The sequence below is a fragment of the Pezoporus flaviventris genome, unplaced genomic scaffold (assembly GCF_033815535.1).
Source record: "Pezoporus flaviventris isolate CSIRO_AGI_PZ_B2104156 unplaced genomic scaffold, CSIRO_AGI_Pfla_v1 ptg000083l, whole genome shotgun sequence".
Classification (NCBI taxonomy): Eukaryota; Metazoa; Chordata; class Aves; order Psittaciformes; family Psittacidae; genus Pezoporus; species Pezoporus flaviventris.
Genome location: NW_026892631.1, coordinates 11,541,152 through 11,560,202, shown reverse-complemented (window position 1 = coordinate 11,560,202; position 19,051 = coordinate 11,541,152). Strand labels below are relative to the sequence as shown.

The window sequence follows — 19,051 nt, the reverse complement described above, 5'->3', positions numbered from 1 at the left end:
AGAGCTGCAGACTGGATAAGGATGTTAAGACTCACATTTGAAACAATGCGTTATGTATTAAGGGCATAAATCAAAGCAATGATGTCAGTGGAAAGACTCTCATCAAATTCAATCAGTTTGGAGTGTCAGTTAATAGAGCTTCATAAACCGTTGGTGAGAAAGTGTCAGAGCATCTCATGTGACTGAGGTCCTCCAGGCAGCTCGGCTGGGCCACTCTTTCTCTGCTGGAACCGGATCCACACAGCACAATGCAGTGACTTGCAGGAATACTAACCACAAGAAAGCCCTCCAGTAAAAGCCCTATCCCTCCAGCTGATAGGGATGCTTCTAGCATTAGTGCAGACTGTGGTACCTCTGCTTTCAAAGGATACAGTCTGCAAAAGGTGCATGCCCTGATAACATGAAAATTAACAAGAAACTTCCTTTGATCAAGCTCTTCTTTTGGGATTAATATTCCTGGGTTTATCCATTCAGGCTGGGTGATAGCTGGGATGTCTGTCTGAATGCTGCCTTGACCACACATCAGACAGATCTTTCTTCAGTAATTCCACACAACCTTTAAGTCACTCCCTTGTCTCTTAAATGACCCACTAGAGGAACCTGTCCAAGTGAAATGGAATTTACCCAATGGAAAAAGCCAGTACGAGTCCCATCTAAAATTCACCTTAAAATGTCTTTGGTAAAGTGGTGAGCAGACCCACTTTGGGCAGGGGTATGGAATTAATTCCATCTAAATATCAGAGGTGCTCGTTCTATGAAATAGTGACATATCACACGTACACAGATTTAGCATTTTTTGGTTGAACTGTTAGCAACCCTTTTAGCTCTGTGATGGCAGTAGGGCTACTGAGACACTGCACTGATAATTGCAGCACTATGCAAGGACAGCAGAAACTAAAATCGCTCTAATTCGTTTAAAAGTGCCTAATCTTCTGCCCAAGGAAATTAATGTCATAGAAGAAGATTATCTGAGATAGGATACTGCTGGGAGAGCTCAAATCTCTTTTGATCTGCTGCCCTGCTCCAGGCAGGCTGTTTTTTCAGCCTATGCAGTGCAATCACACAGAGGAGTTCTTGAACTTTTCATGACCCTAAAATTTGTCCCTTTATTTGCTTTTCCAGATGCAGTCATCTTACAAGGACCCTGGCCTTCCTTCACCAGGGGTCTTGCGGGCAGACACCACAGCCCTACAGAGACTTACGGTCACCCTTGCAGGCTCACCAGTTTGGGTTAGAGCTCTGACAAACGCTCCAGAAGCGGTCACCTCCTCCTTTTGTGCATCAGCACCTACATCTATACCCACCTACATCTATTCCCAATGTGCCAGGGTGCCAGCTTGCGGTCCTCAGAGCAGTGTTCTTCAAAGCTTCCTCTTTGCTGATCCTCCCGCAAAGCACTGCCTATGGGGAATGAATGGAGAGATGTCAAGGTCAGCCCATGGCTGACAGTCAACAGCTTTGATTTCTCCTCCCTTGCTCACTCTTGCTCTGTTACAGTCAGTTTAGCCTTTCCACAGATGTTAATTTTGTTGACTGTTCCACCTTGACATACATTTGGACTGTGAAATTTTGAAGGCAGGCCTGTCTTCTTGGCTATTTGCAGATCTCCAATACACATAGACCCTACAACAACAAAAATACAGGTCAGCAGCCAAGTCAGTGACGTGGGACTGCTAGGGAACAGCGTTCACATGAGATACGTGAGAAATTCAGTATCTTGCAGAGATTTTTGTGATGATGAATAAATTTAACCCCATCAAAGCTACCTTCTGCTGTAAGAATTTCAGTGGCACAGTCACTTCAGAAAATCATTTTTGTTTTTCTCTGGTCTTTGGATGTTTTTCCCACAAATACGATGTAAAAACTCGCACTTTGTTTCTACAAACTTCTTGATGCAGGCAGGAAGAAAACGCGAACAGCTTAAGTACTTGTGAGATCTGCCTGGGGGATGAGATGAAACAAAAACAAGAGCTAAACTTAGCTATGGAAAAGGAAACAGGCTATCAGGTGCAGAGGAACCTCTTGGGAGTTGCAAGGGCTTGGTCTTTCCAAAAGGAGAAGTGTAAGCACTTAGAAGAATAGCCATAACAGTATTAATGTTTAAGGAAATGGATGAATCCTCAACTTTCTAGGTTTCAGAAACCTGGAATGAGACAGCTGTATGTTTTCAGAGCTTGTGTTTGGGTAGTTACGCACCAGAGATAGTTGCATTTTAGTGACACTGTGAGGATACAAGAAACACTCATTTTCCACAGGTATCAATCACAAGTGTCTTCCACCTACCTCTTTCTCAGCACATTCACTGGGTGGTACATAGTGAGGACAACTATTCAGGATAAGCATGGAGATGGCAGAGAAGTTTCTGTTACAGCAAGTTGGTGTGGGTTTGGCTGTTCAGAAGGAACCTAAATCTACCTAGAAGGCACCCAGATGCTGGAAATGAAAGCAGGAGGTGTCAGTGGGCTAGAGGGGAGCCTGTTGCTCCCAGGGGTGTGCATCCCAAAAGCACCTTGACAAAGCTCCCTAACTACTCAGCAGCCAGAAGATGCTAAAACTAACTGAAAAGCTGAGGGGGAAGGTGGTGCAGGAGAAGAGAGACATTTGCACCTTATGCAAGTGGGCGCTGGATGGACATTTCACCAGAAACCTCACCACGTTTCCCCTTGATGAATGCTCAGACCAGCTCCACGGGCAATGCTGTAAGATGAGGCAGCCTCTACCTTTAAATGACTTTTCACATCAAAATCCCAGGTAACGCCAGCAGTGCTACAAAGCCCCTTTGAGAGCCCTCACTGAGGCAGAAACTTTCATCTCAGAGCAGAGCCAGGAGCAGGAGTTCCTGCAATAAATGCCAAAAGCAGTTTCCTCATAAACAGCAGTAATATCAGAGAGTCTCCTGGACCTCAAAGAGAAACCAGTGGGCCAAGGACCTGGGCGCTGGGCTGCCCCTGTCCAGGGGATGCTGCTCAGGATATGAATCATGGAAACAGGACAGTCACATCCTGTTATGAGAACGCTGTTTATTTTCCCTGCTCCTTCAGCCCTGGACCTCTCTGCTGTGCCTGCCACCAAGGCTGCCAGCTGCAGAGGTTGTAAGGTGGACGCCTGTCAACAGGAACTGAGCTATAATCACTGATTCATTCCACAGCGGCTCCTGAAGCAACCATCAGCTGGCAGCCATGCTCCGAGAGCAGCCAGGAACCTGCAGGTCAAAAGCTTTTCCTGATACTGAATGGTTATTTGCTGTCAAAGCAAAGCATGGGAAGGTTCTATTCAGATTTGGTAACCTCTCCATAGCCACTAGCCTTACCTAGAGGTAAATGGTTGGCCAAAACCAGCAGCTGGAACAGGCTCCCTCCCTGGTACACACCAGCTCTGACCTAGTTTTGGTATGTAAAAATCTGTTGGCTAAGAAGACCAGCTCTGCCTCCATATCAGTCCTTAACATTCTGCGATCAGCTCTGGAGCAACACACATTGACTTTACAAACTTACTTTGTAGGTGATTTTCTGGTCAAAGACAACAGGACAGTGACAAGCACAGTAGTTAAACTGCATGACAAAAAGGAAGACCTGCAGCCCCCACTTGTGCTGCTCATCTCATGCTCCTCAGCCAAAGACTAAATGAGGAAGCCCTGGCTTACTTAAGCACAGTAGGAACGTTACCAGTGCCTTCTATGGGAGCAGAGTTTCATTGCACAGCTATACTATATAGCTGCAATTAAAAGTGCAATACTGGAACTCCCAAGACTGCGTCCTCATTGCTGCAGGATGCTGGGCCTGCGGGTATTTAAGGGACTCATCTTCCTTTGTCAAGATCTTCTTCAAAAATGGGATTAATGTTTAAAAAGCTTCCCCCTTGTGTAAAATTAGCCATTTAGAGCAGAAAGGCAGTGGGACTTGTACAAGCAAGCACGTTCTGTCACAAGCAAACCTTAGGTTAATTGCCACGCACAGTAGAGCGCTGGATAAGGCCAGAGGAAATAATTGTACAAGATATCTCCTCTAAAACATATTAAGATCCTGTCTTCCTGCCATGGACATAATTCCCCCTGACCTCAGCAGGACTGAGCTCAGAGGGTGCTCACCTTGCAGAGCCCTTCTGCTCCCCTCGCTGTAGAAAGCAGGAGCAGCCCCAGGTCCAGGCATTCAGGGACATCCTGCGATGCCTGTGGCTTCCCATGGGACCCAGAGAGCCACCAGGCAGAGAGGTGGCATAGCAAAATACTACATTTGCATTAAGCCAGAATCACCCCCATCAGACAATTTCACAGGTGTCTTTTTGTCACTCTCGCTGTTAAGTCATCATTATTTGAAGCCTGGTTCAGCACAAAACACACAAGGCAGTCTTTACATGTGCCAGGTCATCTTCAAGTCACTGGAAGAAGCACTGGCCCAGGATAGCAAGAGACACTTCCATTGCCCAGGCACTGAGCTGCTCCCAAAGTGAGGGTCATGACTCCATGTAAATAACTCCATAAAGAGTGTTTACAAGGCTGATTAAAGTTCAGTTTCATACAATGCTAGTGCTACAGACCCAGTCATCCAGACCCACAGGGAAACAACTGCTTCCCATTCCACTGGAAGCAGGGTTCCCTCTTATAAGTCTACCTGTCCATTTTCAAGCAAGCTGAAGAAGCAGGCAGAGTAACATTGCATTTCTAGCATCTACTCCTCAAAACTTGTGTTACTATAAAAAAAGATCCCAAGTTACTTCAAATTCGCATCAATATTTCCTGTATCTCAGCAAGTGCTTTATCTAGGAGAGTGAATAGGAGAAAATTTGGTTCCCTTCATGCTGTTAATACAGTTGAATGATTTGGCAGGTGAAAAAAGCGGCTTTACAGGTAGCACAACCTCCCTCAAAGAAATCACAAGGAGCATAGATGTTATTAGGAGCAAATAAATACAATTTCCCTATCAAGGAGCTGTAGAACTCCTCTCTGAAGCAACTGCCTGTGGCCATATGACAGCAATGTTCTTAAAAGCAAAATGCTCTGGTGGGGAGCAGGTAAAACAAACATTAGATGAAGGATCAACATCTCCCTGCAGGAATTAACGCATGGAGCCAGAAATTCTTTATGTGCCAGGCCTGTTGGGAACACACTCTTTTTTATAAACATTCCCTGATAACAGCTTAACGCTAAATAATCCAAAGTCTGTAGAGCTGCCTTTCACTCTCTGGTTTGCCTTAGTGAAGTCTCATTACTCAGTTTGCACAATGGAGATGGATGGTACAGAGAAATGAGGAAATAGGAAGAAAATAGGAAAAACCTGAGATGAGAAGGGTATTTCTGGCAGCTGCCTTCATTCCCTAGGAATAAGGAAGCAGCAGCACTACAGGTGGAGCAATAACAAGACCCCAAATCCTTTTTGCTTTTGTAGTGTGCTTCAAAAAGCTGTCATTGTCTTTAACTAACACAGCTCCAGAATGGCCATATAAAATCCTCCCCAAAATTATTCATCCACTTTTCTATGTCAGCTATATACTACAACTATGCTACAGTTAGTTTTTCCACATGAGGATCTCCTTGGAAGACAGGCAGGTGTGATTACACATGTTTATGGATCCCTGAGACCACCAGGATGCTTCCATGTGACCCTGCTAAAAGGAATTCTTCCATGCTCCTTGGAGAGGAAGCAATCAGGGATCCTAAGTGCAGCACAAGGCTTTGTCTTTATGAAGGGATTTGTCCATGAAATTCACACAGACATATGGAGACCATGCTGATACTACAGCCAGGAGCCCTCATTCGTCACTTTCTTCTCTAATTTGAAATAATTCACAGCAAATTATACATCCTAGACAGTTTCCCCTGTGCTTGTCACTTTAAATCAGTTCAAGCCTGTAAATAACTGACACAGATGCAGAAGAGGGCTGAACGCTGCTGGGAAAGAAAGACTTGTGCTACTCAAACAGGCAAGAACCACCCTCACCAGTACCAGTGGTGAGTGACAAAGATTCAGTGCTTCATCTGCTACAAACATAGATTCAACAGAAGTTTAGGAAGAGTGCATGGGGCTCAGCACAAGGTCGGGCACAACTCCAATGTCCTTCTAGGTTTTAAAACTCACTCATAACAGGGCGAGACAGAAGCAGGGCTGCAACCTCTTCTAGATGATGCTGGAGAAGGCATCCTGGAATTATCCTGGAGACAGGCTGCTGCACACGGAGCCAAAGCAGGCAAGAGCTTGATGGTACTAACTAATCCAAAAAGGGAAATAGAAAAGATATAAATCAAAGATAAGTGACAGCTTTGGAAATCAGCTAGTCCATTGCATCCTGCCAGCCCCAAAAAAACCTGTATCTCCTCAAACCCAGAGGAACTGTCAAAGTCATTATTGAATAACTATGGAGAACAAAATATTGACTTCAAGTCCTTTGTGCTCATAAATTGCAGGGTTCATTTTCCAAGCGGCAACAGTTTCCTTGCTTATGTGAAAGCAATACCTCAGGAAGTCTTTCCCCACCAGTTTGTTCATGCCCACGGCCATTCTGGTGGCCATACAAAGTACCCCTGTTGTCCGAATTTCCTTTAGCAAAAAAACCTCAATTTTTCTTGATTATTGTGTCCGCCCTTAAAAAATATAAAAATAAAAGTCAACCAAACCAATTATTTCCCCATTCATTTTGTTTCATTCTGGTCTCCACACTCATTTCCTGCACAAACATACAAAATGAACAAGCTACTTAAAATCTAGGGTCACGCAAACACTGGTGCAAATCTTGGGTCCAAAGGCTGAATTATTAATCCAGCAAAACACCTTCTGTGCTTCTATTGTTAGTTTGAGCCACCATCTGCAGCATGAAGGTAGAAGCACTAGGAGAGGAGTCTGGAACAGAACTTATCTGTGAGGAAGCACAGATGTAATCCCGCTAATGCAAACAGGTCTTCTTGTATTGATGGTAAATTTAATCCACAATACTGATTTCATTCCCCTCGGGGGTCCAGATAACCATCTGGTATAAATCAGTCTGGTTCTTCTGACTTCAGCAGGATTATAATGCTCAAAGCCAGTGAAAAATCTCACCCAATGACTAAGGGATATTTACTCATTTTCACTTAAAGCTGGCAAACACTGTTAGTTTCAGTTTCCAACCGAAGGCAGAGGGGAGGTGTAGAAAAAATACTCCTAAACAATGCAAAAAGCAAAACCAGACATTATTTCAGGTCAGCCTGAAACATTTAGCTCAAATTAAAATGAAAAGGCTTAGAATTACAGATGTAGAACAAAAGTTAAGAACTTTCTGTCAAAAAAAAAAAAGAAAACCAAAACCCAGCCAACAGGAGGAGGATGACGGCACATGAATCTGAATGTTTAACAGTATGGTGTCAAAATAGAAAGGCAAAGTTTGGGTTCAAAACCACTGAAATTAATAATTTAATTTAGGAAACGAATATCTATTTCTATGATCTACTAGTAGAACAGGGCCAGTTCTACTCTTTGCTACGTGTCATTCTTCAAAACCTCACTGTTTTCAGGCTCAGGATGACCTGCCCAGGGGGGTACAAATGCTTCCTCTCAAGCAGTAGCTAGTTTGTATTTTTTGTGACAATAGCAGTAAGGGAACCCCACAGTCTCATTCATCTCAGCTGCTCTGCTTGCAGAGTCTGCCCATTGCCTTTGATCCCTTTGTATCACGAAATAATCTTGCAGCAACCTAACATTAGCAAATCTTGGACCAAGGAGAGTCCTGGTTTCCTATAGCTGAGCTGTATTTGATAAAGACATGAGAGACAGACCTGTTCACATGCAATTGCATAGGAAGTTGAGTGTTTAGCTGTTGCATTCACCTCCTGCATCACCAGTTGTGTCACCAGGTACTTGCATACATCACTCTGACTGCAATCACAGGATGCACAGCAGTGCACAGCTGGCAATAAGAGCATAGCTCTGTCTCCAGACTAGGTCACCTGGGGACGCAGGTTCAACCAGCACCAAAACACAGACCCCTTACAGTTCAGCAGCATCAGGAATAGACCTTTATATCTGCTGTGAGCTAAAGGCTATTCAAAACCTTTTATTCTCTGTGAGGGACCTGAATGCCTGGCTCTTTCATTAGCTTCTAACACCTGACAAGCAGAGCTAAAGTGCTGCTTCAGAGTGAGGAGACCTTTGGAAAGTACAGCTGTTGAAATCACATTCCCAATCCAGCCTACCTGTGGTGTGCCCTGCTCTCAGCTTCTGCTACCTCCCCTGTTCATAGCCCATGTGGTTCACTGTACCCATCTTTCCCACCTCCTCCTCATGCACCTCCTCGGGTCACAACCAGACATTTCTGCTGGAAAACCAGCTCCTGCTTGCTCCCCATTACCTGCCTTCTCTGCTTCTTGCCTCTATTTACTAACATCAAAAGGATAGGATGTCCCAGTACATCATGGTAAACACAGATTGTCAACATAGAAACATAACACAAACATAAAAACAACTGCATAACATAAAAAACTGAAATTATTTAAAATGAGATGATATTTGGATAAACACAATCTCTCACCTTGCAGAGTCTGCCATGGATTCTCTTGAAATGCTGTGAGTTCTTGCCTCCAGGGAAGACATACCCAGTGTCCAAATGAGTTTTGGCTCCTCCTTGGTGTTACTTGACAAAGGATTCACTCCTACCAAAATAACACTCCTTTTGGTTCATGCTGCACACTGTGATGGTGGTCAGAAGGAGGATACTCATACTAGGGACTAGCATGAGTATCCTAGACCCTGGATGTGCACGGCCCTTAAAACCAGCTGAATTCAGCAGACACATAACCCTCAAGTGCAGCAATAGCAACTTGGCACTGCCTGTTTCTTTTCAAAAGCAGAGGTTATTGCCTCCTCACAGCTGGTGCCTGGGTGGTATCAGCCTTCTGGAGCCTGGACTTCTTTCTAGGAGCTTTGTTTTACCGGTCACAGTTCCATTTGCTCTTCAGAGTCAGAAAGTGAAAACCAAGAGTGAAGTCTGCTCCAGGATCCTCCAGTTGGTGCTTCCCATTCGACTGCTATCCCCTCTGATTTTGTTGCCAGGAGTTTAACTTCATAAAGGATGGGTTTGATATTGCCTTTCCAGAGCTGTTTTCTGGAAAGGAATTTTAATTAGAGGTGATTTGTGCAGAATTCCAGTGGGAGTGATCCTGAGAAGTGCTCAATCGGGGCATAGTTGACTCTCCCAGCAGAAAAAGACCATCATTTTCAACATGTGAGGCAAGCAAAGACAGAAGCACCAGCTTTTAGCCCTACGAGATTCTGATTTTCAGTAGAAAGAAAGTAAAATTTGGCATCAGCTTTGAGACATAAAAGTATCTACTTATTCATTAAATACGTTTCATGTTCAACTAAATGGGAATCACCCTGTTCAAGGACAACAGATTTGTGTTAGCTGGACAGTCAGAGCAGACCTAAAGGTACCTTCCTTTTTGGGGGAGGTGGGGGGGATTGGATTTTTTTGCTTTAGAGAATGGCTCAGCCATGGCCCAAGCCGTTTTATGATTATTTTCCAATATAAAGAGACATTCCAAGCCCCAGATGTGGGAAACTGAGAGGGACTAGACCAAAGAAACAAGAGGGTTGCCACCCACCAGAGCTTTCAGATAGATAAACGAGCTTTAAAAGCAATATATATCCAGTGTCCATCCTAGTTCCATAAAATACACCTGGGTTGGGAGCACTGGTTTTACCACCCAGGTTTCAGACATGGGTGGTTATTCCAGCAGAGTGCAAAGGTAACCTGGCAAACATCTGCCTGCTGGGGGAACAATGTCACCCAACCTGTCTGATCTCTGGGTGCATCACGCACTGTAAGTCATTATCCAAAGGGCTGACCCACTTAAATTCACTGTTGAGTTGTCCAATCTTCACACATCTCATGTCCGTAGTATTGCTGGTCTTTTCCTACCACTGTCTTACACTTTCCTGTATAATAATCATATATAACTGCCTAGTATGTGTATGCAAAGTGAGACAAATGACATTTCCTTGCAGTTGCAAATCACATACTTGTAGCTATATGACTTTTGATGCAAGGCTTTGCTTTTCCCTTTGTTTTTCCCAATATCAGGGTCCTGTGAGGAAGAGTCCCGAGGAAAATCTGTAAATTTGTTATTAGTGACTCACCTTTACTATGCCCCATCCAGACTGTTCTTATATAAGGCTGAGTCATTCATTAGCAGAACCCTTGCAAAGAAAGAAGAAAATAAGGGTTTTTTCAACAAACCTTCAGGCCTCAGTTTTCTCTGTTCTAGAAACACAGGTTATGGCCTTGTCAGATCTCAGATTTGATTCCCTGTGACTTCCCTGTTTCTCTAGTATTTCTTTTATACTGCAGCATCCTTACACCACTGAACTGACTTCTGTTTTGGGCTACCACATAATACCCTTTCAAGTGAAATTGGTTCTCTTGGAACATCATCTTCCATTTCATATGCTCTGGGCATTTCGTATTTACTTTCCAAAGCCCCAACAACACACATGTCACCAAGATGTATTTGCTTCCCTGTGCATATAAATGCTGTTGTTTGGGAAGTTATTGCTAGTTTAGACCTTCGACTTGCATTGCCTTATATACAGCCATCACCCACTAGCTGCCCAGCCTGCCTGATTTGAGGAAGCAGAGCAGACATATGCATCTGCCAACCTACTGTGAACTTGAACAAGTCCCCTGGGGGCTAAGATTCCTGCAGAACTCCTCTCCAGATCTTTTCTGCCAAAAAGGCTCTATAAATCCAACCCATTTGGAACAAGATGCTAGCGCTCTTCTGTTTCCAATCAAACCTTATTGCTGTCCATGACTTTATGTGGAATTAAATCATCATCTTCACACTACCTTTAATGTGGGGTTTCTTCATCTTTTGGGTTTGAAGCCCTCATATTTTGACAGGAGAAAACTGTGGTCCACAACATAGTTCCCTAGGCTTCAGTGGCAAATCTCAACTACAATGTTGATGAATACTACCTAAATGGCAAAATCTAAACCAAATTTACCACTTTCCCAAGAGCAGGATTTAGGATCCCATGTGACTTCAGCCACCCTTTGAAAGGTGATCAAATAAAATAACCTGCCTTGGCTTTTTATAATTATATAGTAAAACACACTGCAGTGCTTTTGTCCAGTGGGAAAACAAAGTGAACACTTAAAGATGTGCTCATTAGGGACTGGCAATTACATTATATGTGGTGAAGTGCAATTTATCTCTCACGAGGCTCTGATGTTTGTGTTTGTACTTACTTTGCTCAGTAGACAGCAGCGTAACTCTGTGCAAGCTTTTGTGTGTGGCAGCTGCCAATGAACATTTATTTGGAGGGAAAATCCCTGGGATTAGGCAGAGAATTCAAGCCCCACGTTTAGTTTGAACCTCAACCCTGTAGCTGGCTCCTACACTTCTGAGGTGCCCATCTATCAGATCATATCCACCTCTTCCCAGATGAGAAGCTGTCCCAAAGTAGCTGATCATCACTGTCATGTTTGCTCTCAGCCAAGAGCCAGTCAGGGACACACATCTAAGTCGTTTAAACGATGGTATCAAGTATCTCTGTTGATGGATGGACACCAAATACTTGGCTCCAAACAAGATGCTTCAGGCAGAAATACTCACCGTGAGGCCACAATTTCAGAGAGACTTTAAGCCAGGATGCACAAGTGGTCCCCTCCCCAGCCCAGCAGCCACGTCTCACGCCTGCCTCTCACCTACCTTTTGCTAGTGTTGCCCCAAGCATCCCTGCAGCCTCACAGTCCACAGGGTGAAAGAAGCGATCCAGTGAAAGACAACCTGACAACAACAAAAAGCAAAGGTAAGTCTCAGCATGGATGAGTGGTCTGACCCTCACCACTGCACAAGCCCAACAGCACATCCAAGGCCACCATGGGGAGGTGGCAGGGCAGGACTCTGTGGGAAGGAGCAGGATTGGTTCTCATAGTGACAGCTAATGCCAGAGGAAATTGCTGGAGACCTGTGGTCACAGCTGGGGAAGGCAGGCAAAGCACCTGGTGAAGGGTGAGACAGGAGAGCACCAGCCAGGCAGCACATTGAGATGGGTTCTCAAAGGTCCAAACATGTGTATGTTTTTTTCCATTGAAGTCTCACATGGATATCTGTGACAGTTTTTCCTACTGTAAATAAGTACTTCCCCTTGTGTTTTACCTTAGTCTTACTAAAATAACAGGGATTTCATCACAGCATGCAGACATTTCTTCTCCAAAGGATGCAGTGACGTGTAGTGAATCTGCAAGCTCTAGATCACCTTCAGAATTCCCCAAGCCCTGCATGGTGTTTTACAGAGTACCCAAGGGGTACTGGAATGTGCCCCAAAGAAGTTGCATGAGGTGCTTTAAGAGATGGCACTGTGGGGAAGAAGAAGAAGGAATCTGAGCAGTGCCTGTCTGCACCCTGGGCATCGCAGAGTTCGACATGTCAACAGTGTCTTAGACTAAGGCAACCTGCAGCGTGAGGTGTTTCAGCCTCTCAGCATCGACACATCCAGTTAAGCTGAAAGCAGAGAGAATACACCAAATATTTACTTTGAAAACTGAAATCTGATCTGCCCACAGCCAGTTTTGCACTTGCTTTTCTGTTGACACAAGAGAGTCAATATTTGCTATTCCCTGGTTCCTATGGGCTTGCCACAAATACATACTTACATGCAGCTCAGCACTACCAAGGTTTCTTGACAGTAAGCCAGAAAATGTACCCAAAGGTTTCACAAATGAGTGGGAAACCTCTCCCCAAACTCCTAATTCTCATGGACAATTGCTTAGAGGTATTTGCCTCACTTAAGCACTCTGTAAATATAACTTTGAAGAAAAAGATGCCGTATTTTAGCTCTCGATCAGCCTGAGCCACGCCATAGCTCGTGTTGAAATGAACTTCTGAAGAGAACCCCGTGACGACGATTTTGTCAAGCCAGGATCAGCTGAAGAAATGGGGATTACATCTGCCCCATCGAACCCTGTTATTATCATTATTACTTCACAGCTCATTTTTCCTTCCCGGCGCAAGGCTCTCCAAGCACAGGCATTCGCTGAGCTTCTGGTAAGTTGCCACGCACGCTAACAAAGCTGGCATTTACCACGGCTCGCCATTGCAGCCGCTGCGGTCCCGGTGCCTGCTTCTGGCTGGAAAACACAAAGGCAGGCACGGAGCAGGCACACACTCAATACTGCCTATTGCCCAAAACCTATTCCCTGCACCTTGCCTCTTTTCCCTTGCCCACATGCCTACTTAAGATAACCCTCCCGCAGCACAGGCTGGCAGTCTGCTCTCCCTCCTGCTGCCCATTTCCCACCTGCAAGCTCTGTTTCCCTGGCTGGTCTTTTCCACCCATTCCTGCACCCTATGGTGGCAAATACAAGTGCTGTGACTGGACCCACTGCTGACGGTCGGTGCTCACACCAAAGGCGATGTAGTACTGTAAGAAACAACTCTGACAAGCGCCAGAAGGATCTATTCATCACGTCCTAGAGCGGGCATCCCTCAGAGCTACCAGCTTTTGTGCAGGTTTATATGAAAAGAAAGGTTCGGAGCCTCTGTCAGCTCTGCTTCCCGGCTCAGCTGGCAAAGCCTGTGACATGTTAACGTATAAGTGAGCAGTCCAGCTTCTTGAAAGCTTCAAGCAGCAGCTTCTTTAGCTCATTTTTCCATTAATGAACCATAAGGTTTTTAAAGGTCATATTATCACGAGCTCTTGGTGCTTGCAGCACATCTAATTCCACAGAGGTGGCATTTGGTTTGGCTGGGGCTGCCCATCACAGAGTCTGCTCATTCTTTTCTTTTCTCCTGGCAGTATTAATGAGCTGATGGCTCACCTCCATATTCCTGGTGCTTTGCATTAACACACTTTGGAAAGAACTACATAGCTCCTAAAAGTGTTACAGAAACCTAAACCAGTCATGAAAAGAACTTACATGCTCAGAAATCAACTTACTCTTTCTTTGCCTCCTTAAGAGTTTCTTTGGTGACCCCTGAAGACAAGGCAATTCCTCCCGCTGACTAGCAACACGTTGAGTTTCTTTTTTAGGCACCCAGTAATGGGGAACAAACACCCAAAAATACCATGTCCCGTTGCCCAGGCTTGACTCTTCTATTGAGAGGCAGAGTGAAGTGTGGAGAAAGATGATAATTATTAATATAGCCAACTTTATACAAGGACTAAGGTCTACTATCGTCAAAGTAAAACCTGACTCTAAAGAAAGTGACTATTGCCAGCTTTTCCTTTGCATACATTAAATGAAGAATAAGAAAAGCAGATGGGAGAGGGAAAGGGGTCATCTCTCTTTCCTTCATTACGCCCCTCATTGAAGTGTAATTGGTGAAGTTGCTTGAAGACATTCTTATCCTCTTCAATCCTTTCTTTCCCACAGCAGCAACAGGCTGTGGTATTGGTGTGACAGTGGAGAGACCAGCCCAAAAACCCCATGAACAAGTATCTTGAGTTTCTTTCTGTTGGCAACTCCATGGACTTCTTCCTTTTTTTTCAGTTTATTTTTTACATTTACCTTAAAAATCTTGGATATGCAAAATACACAGGACAGCTCTCTTCTTCACCTTCATCTAGTGCTCAAGGCCACAGCTGTTCAAGGCCAGGTTGGATGGGCCTTGGGTGACATGGTTTAGTGTGTGCTGTCCCTGCCCATGGCAGGGGGTTGGAATTGAGTGATCTTAAGGTCCTTTCCAACCCTAACTATTCTATGATTCTATGATACAGGCAGTATTTTTCCCACCTTCCCTGTCTTTAACAGTGCTTAAGTTTTTAATGGATGCTTTTCACCCTGCTGTTTTCCTTTCAGTTGAAGCATGGTAAAGCTCACATGTCCTCGTGGGCCAAGATTAGAGGATCCCACCACCCACCCTATCAGCCAGAGGAAGGACATTACCCTAACATGAGCTATCCTGTAAGTCAGCTCTGCATTCTCCTTTGAGTGCAGCTCCTGTGGGCTACGCAAACTCCATGAAGATTCGGGAGGAGTGGGAGACTGTTGGTGTCCAAAAGTACACCAAAAAGATGACTAATGGGATCTTCAGATATTCTCAACAGGCCCATTTCCAAAACCACATTCCTTCAGAAAACTGCACTGCTGTCACCTGCACTACTTGGCTTCTTGAAAAGCTTTAAACTTAGGAGCCCAAGCTTGGTGCAAAGAAGCTGTGATTTTTCCCTTTTTTGCCAGTCCTGTGACTGGGTCTCACATGCTGCTGAAACGAGAAGTGAGTTTTCCAGCCCCTTTCCTTGGCATGCAGCTTACCCTGTGCTTTAAATGACATGTTATTTATTCATTTTAACTCGCTCTGCCTACATCCTCAGAGCTTACCCAAACCATGCCAAGTATTCACTAGCATCCCAGAGCATGGTAAGCACCTTATCCCTGTACAGTCTGCATGTGTATGGATAACCTCACTGCGTGGTGCGGTTTGTGTTAGCGCAGGTAGGGTAAAGGCAAACCCTCACATACAAGGAAGAGCTGAGGTCCTACAGGGGCATTTCCCAAGGCTCCAAACAAGCCTGAAAAAGCTCTGCCTCTTGCTCAGATGAGCTCCATCACCACCACCAAGTACAATGCTCTTATTGGGAAGGCCAGGGGTATTTCCTGCCCTGGGGCAACTAGGAGCACCCTGGAGGCAGTGCCAAGCTGAGACTGACAGTGTGATTCACTGCCTTGCAAGTGTGGCTGCCCACTGCCACCCTTCACCAACACATTTATGGCACAACTGCCAGCTCTTCTTTTAGAGATGCTCCTGCAGAAAAGGTCAGCACACCCTTTCCAGGCCAGGGCAGCCTCCATGCTCCCATCATCAATGGCTGCTGTCACTCTGCAGCCCCAAGGTCAGCCAGAGGGAAACTATCATAAGCACAATGAAGAATGGGCTGGTTTTATCCTGGTAGGCATTGACAGAGCACCCAACAGCAAAACGTACCTTTGGGATAGAAAAGAAGGAGAGGCCGTGCAGTCTGGCTGGAGTTACACACACAGCAATTCGGAACCCTAGGTAGCCCTCACTGCCACAACAGATACCACACTCCAAGGCAAATCCAGCTGCATGCGTCCTCACTGGAGCCTAAGATGTCCAGAGCAGTAAGTTTTGCCTTTTTTGTGCAAAAGAGGCTCTAATGTTAATCAAGGTATATCTCTAACCCTAAGCAAATCCACTTCAATATATATCCCCTTCCAGGAGGAAGCACATTCATTCTAAGGACTAAAAAGTGTTTTTAGACTTTAGTCCTTCATAGACTACTGTCTCTCTAGATTCCTCTCCATCATGAACTTAACTTCCTTATTAGTTCCTTGCATTTTCTAAGTGTTTGTTGGAGAAACTGGATGAAATAAGGTTGCTGACTACATGCACCCAATAATCCACACCTAGCATGCCTGTGATATATATAAAACACCCAGTAACATTAACAGGGCTGTACATTCTTGGGGGCATTGCCCACACTCTGTGAACTTAGAGAACAACATGGTAGGAGGTTAAAGTTTCAGGCTGAGGAATTCTAAGAAAGCTTACATTCATCCTGACATACTTATGAAATGCTTCACTTCCAAGCTTACAATTAACTTCAGATACACGTTGCATGTCTTGGGAATGAAGGACTGTCCATTTCTCACATCCACCCCGGCCTTTGCCCATTTTATAACCTGTGACCAGAAAAGATGCAGTTATAACAAACCATCTGCTGCAAAGGCAAAAGGCTAAATTGGACTTAGGGGGCGAAATTTAACACAATACTCTCACAGCTCTGACAGTCCTTTTTGCAACACCAAAGCTGGAAAACAGTGCTCTCGGCTCTCTGATGTTCGGTTTTATCCCTCCGTAAAAAGGGATTAATAGTACTTACCTAGCCCACAGACATGTTGAGACAATTTGTCTACCACATTTTGAAGTCCGCATCTGAGAGATGCTTTACAAGAGCAGACTATTATTAAAAGCTCAGTCCTTTTGTAAAAGCAGTTAAAAATAATAAGTCACTTTTTCGAGTGTGTTCTGTAGTCTTGTTTGTTTGTTTCACTGCTGGTTTTCATTGAATATTTCTAGCACATTTTAAGAATTACGTGGCTGCAAAACAAATGACAGCTGCCTGAGAAGTCTTCATTCAAACAATACCAAAAAGTTGGGCAGATGAAGCAGAAGGAGGTCTTTGCCATCGCCTGGGTCTTTCTTTTCTCAGCAGGTACAAACCTAGAAGGCAATAAAATGAAGCACCATAAATCACAAATCTGCATGGCATTGTCTCACTTGATGCTTACTGCAGAGAACGTGCATTTTTTGGTACTAAGGATCGCCATTGGTGGCAAATTAATGTATGTGGATTCATTAAGTATGTTTCCCTTTGAACATGTGGTTGTTTCACTTCCTCCTCCTCAGAATGCAAACACTGCTGTGCATCACCACAGTGTGAATCAGGAGGGCACTTCCAATCTGACAGGCACGTCCAGAAAACCAAAAATGGCACTGATCATTCTTTGTTGTTTTTTTTCCCCACAAGTTAAAAACATCTCAAAAGACATTTCTTTACAACGCACGGCCAGATTCTGATCTTAGCGTGAAGTAACAGCAGTTCTACAGAACAGAAGGAAATTATTCTGTACATCCCCTAGCAGAAGTGAGGACTTTGGTCCTCTGAAGATATTAAGCATGCATGAACCTTCCTCGGCATCCATCTCTTCCCTGCATTGTCCCAGCACCAGTGCAGGCTCCCCTTTCTCCCACTTGATGCTCTTCCAAACCAATAGCTGCCTTTCAGCTACCGCCTCTTCTCTGGCATCTTTTTACCTCATTTTCCCTGGCCAGATACACGCAGTCAGTTAGAGAGATCTTTACTTGATGTTAGACAACTACAGGACCTCTCTCCTCCAAAGGCAAGCTAGAAAACATAGTGGGTACGTTGGCTCCTGCCCCCAGATTTCATGACTTCCAAATCATCTCATGGTACCAGCTAAAGAAATGCCTCCCAGGCAGTTGTGAGTTACTGTGTGTCTGGTGTGGGCTTTACTTGTGGAAAGACAAACCATGACAATGGGCTGATAACGCAGAGTCAAGCGCAGCTCTGGATTTCCTGGCTGAGCTGTTGCTAGCTTGTGTCACAAACTCAGTACCTGTTCAAAACACCAAAACAACCCAACCAGCCAACCAAAACAAAACCAAAAATCAAACCAAACCAATCAACCCAAAATGCCCCAAACCCCCTTTCATCACATTTTCTATCAATCTTATAGTACTTACCCTGAAGATCAGAACGGTTCCTTGGGTAAGTTTGTAATTAGAAAGCTTTACAAGACAAGAGCAACCCCATCAGAGCCCTTCTGGTTTGTCAACTGCTTGAATCCCTACAATTAGGCTTTTTCGTTTTACTAGACAAGTCACGTTAGGAATCCACTGGAAAAGAGCAGCCTCAGCCCTAGTCAATGTATTCATTTGATGCTTATGTAGCGTGCCATTAATATTTTGAAATTATTGGATCTCAGATCTTTTTAGGAACAAAAGACAAATGACATCTCCCCATCAGCACCAACATGAGACATCAGGCTTTTTAAATACTGTTATTCCCCCTTCCTCCGTTTCTTAGAATATCTTAACAGTGACTGTATTGATGCATTTAAAATTACTAAGGAAAATGATTCCTTGGCTGTCACTTTGCCAAGTTTCACTGTGAAATGTGTTTTTAGAGCTCCATTATGAAACTGTAGAAGTTGGGAGCAAAGAGCAAAACTATATTGGGAGGGCTATTGAGCTGCAGCCACAGTCCAGCAAAGCAGTTCACTGTGGTTATAGTTCATCCGATCCTGCTCATTTGGGGTCCAGACAGATGTGTTAGCTGAAAGACCAGGCAAAAGAATGAAGGAAGCTTTCTTGGAGACCGGTGTACCTGTGTGTGACTGCCTGTGCTTCACAGAGGCTGTAAGCTGGGCTGAGGATTCTGAAGAGCAGCAGTTGCAATATTGTGATAGTGCTCTATGGCACAGCCATCTTCTTTCACCTTAAATTCAGTCTGAGGTAAGACACTGAGGAGTCAAAAACTGTGATACCAAGTGTCCTACATGTAGTTAAGAATGCCTCTGTCACTTGCGTTTTCAG

At 44.5% G+C, this 19,051-nt stretch overlaps 1 long non-coding RNA gene across 1 annotated transcript; it reads right to left on the bottom strand.

Moving 5' to 3' along the window:
- Positions 1-8,514: 8,514 nt before the first annotated feature.
- Positions 8,515-17,149, bottom strand: LOC133280665 (uncharacterized). Its single transcript, XR_009747261.1, has 3 exons — positions 16,815-17,149; positions 11,678-11,755; positions 8,515-9,069 (listed from the first exon to the last, which is right to left on the bottom strand). It is a non-coding gene; the product is annotated as an uncharacterized LOC133280665 (long non-coding RNA).
- Positions 17,150-19,051: the final 1,902 nt, after the last annotated feature.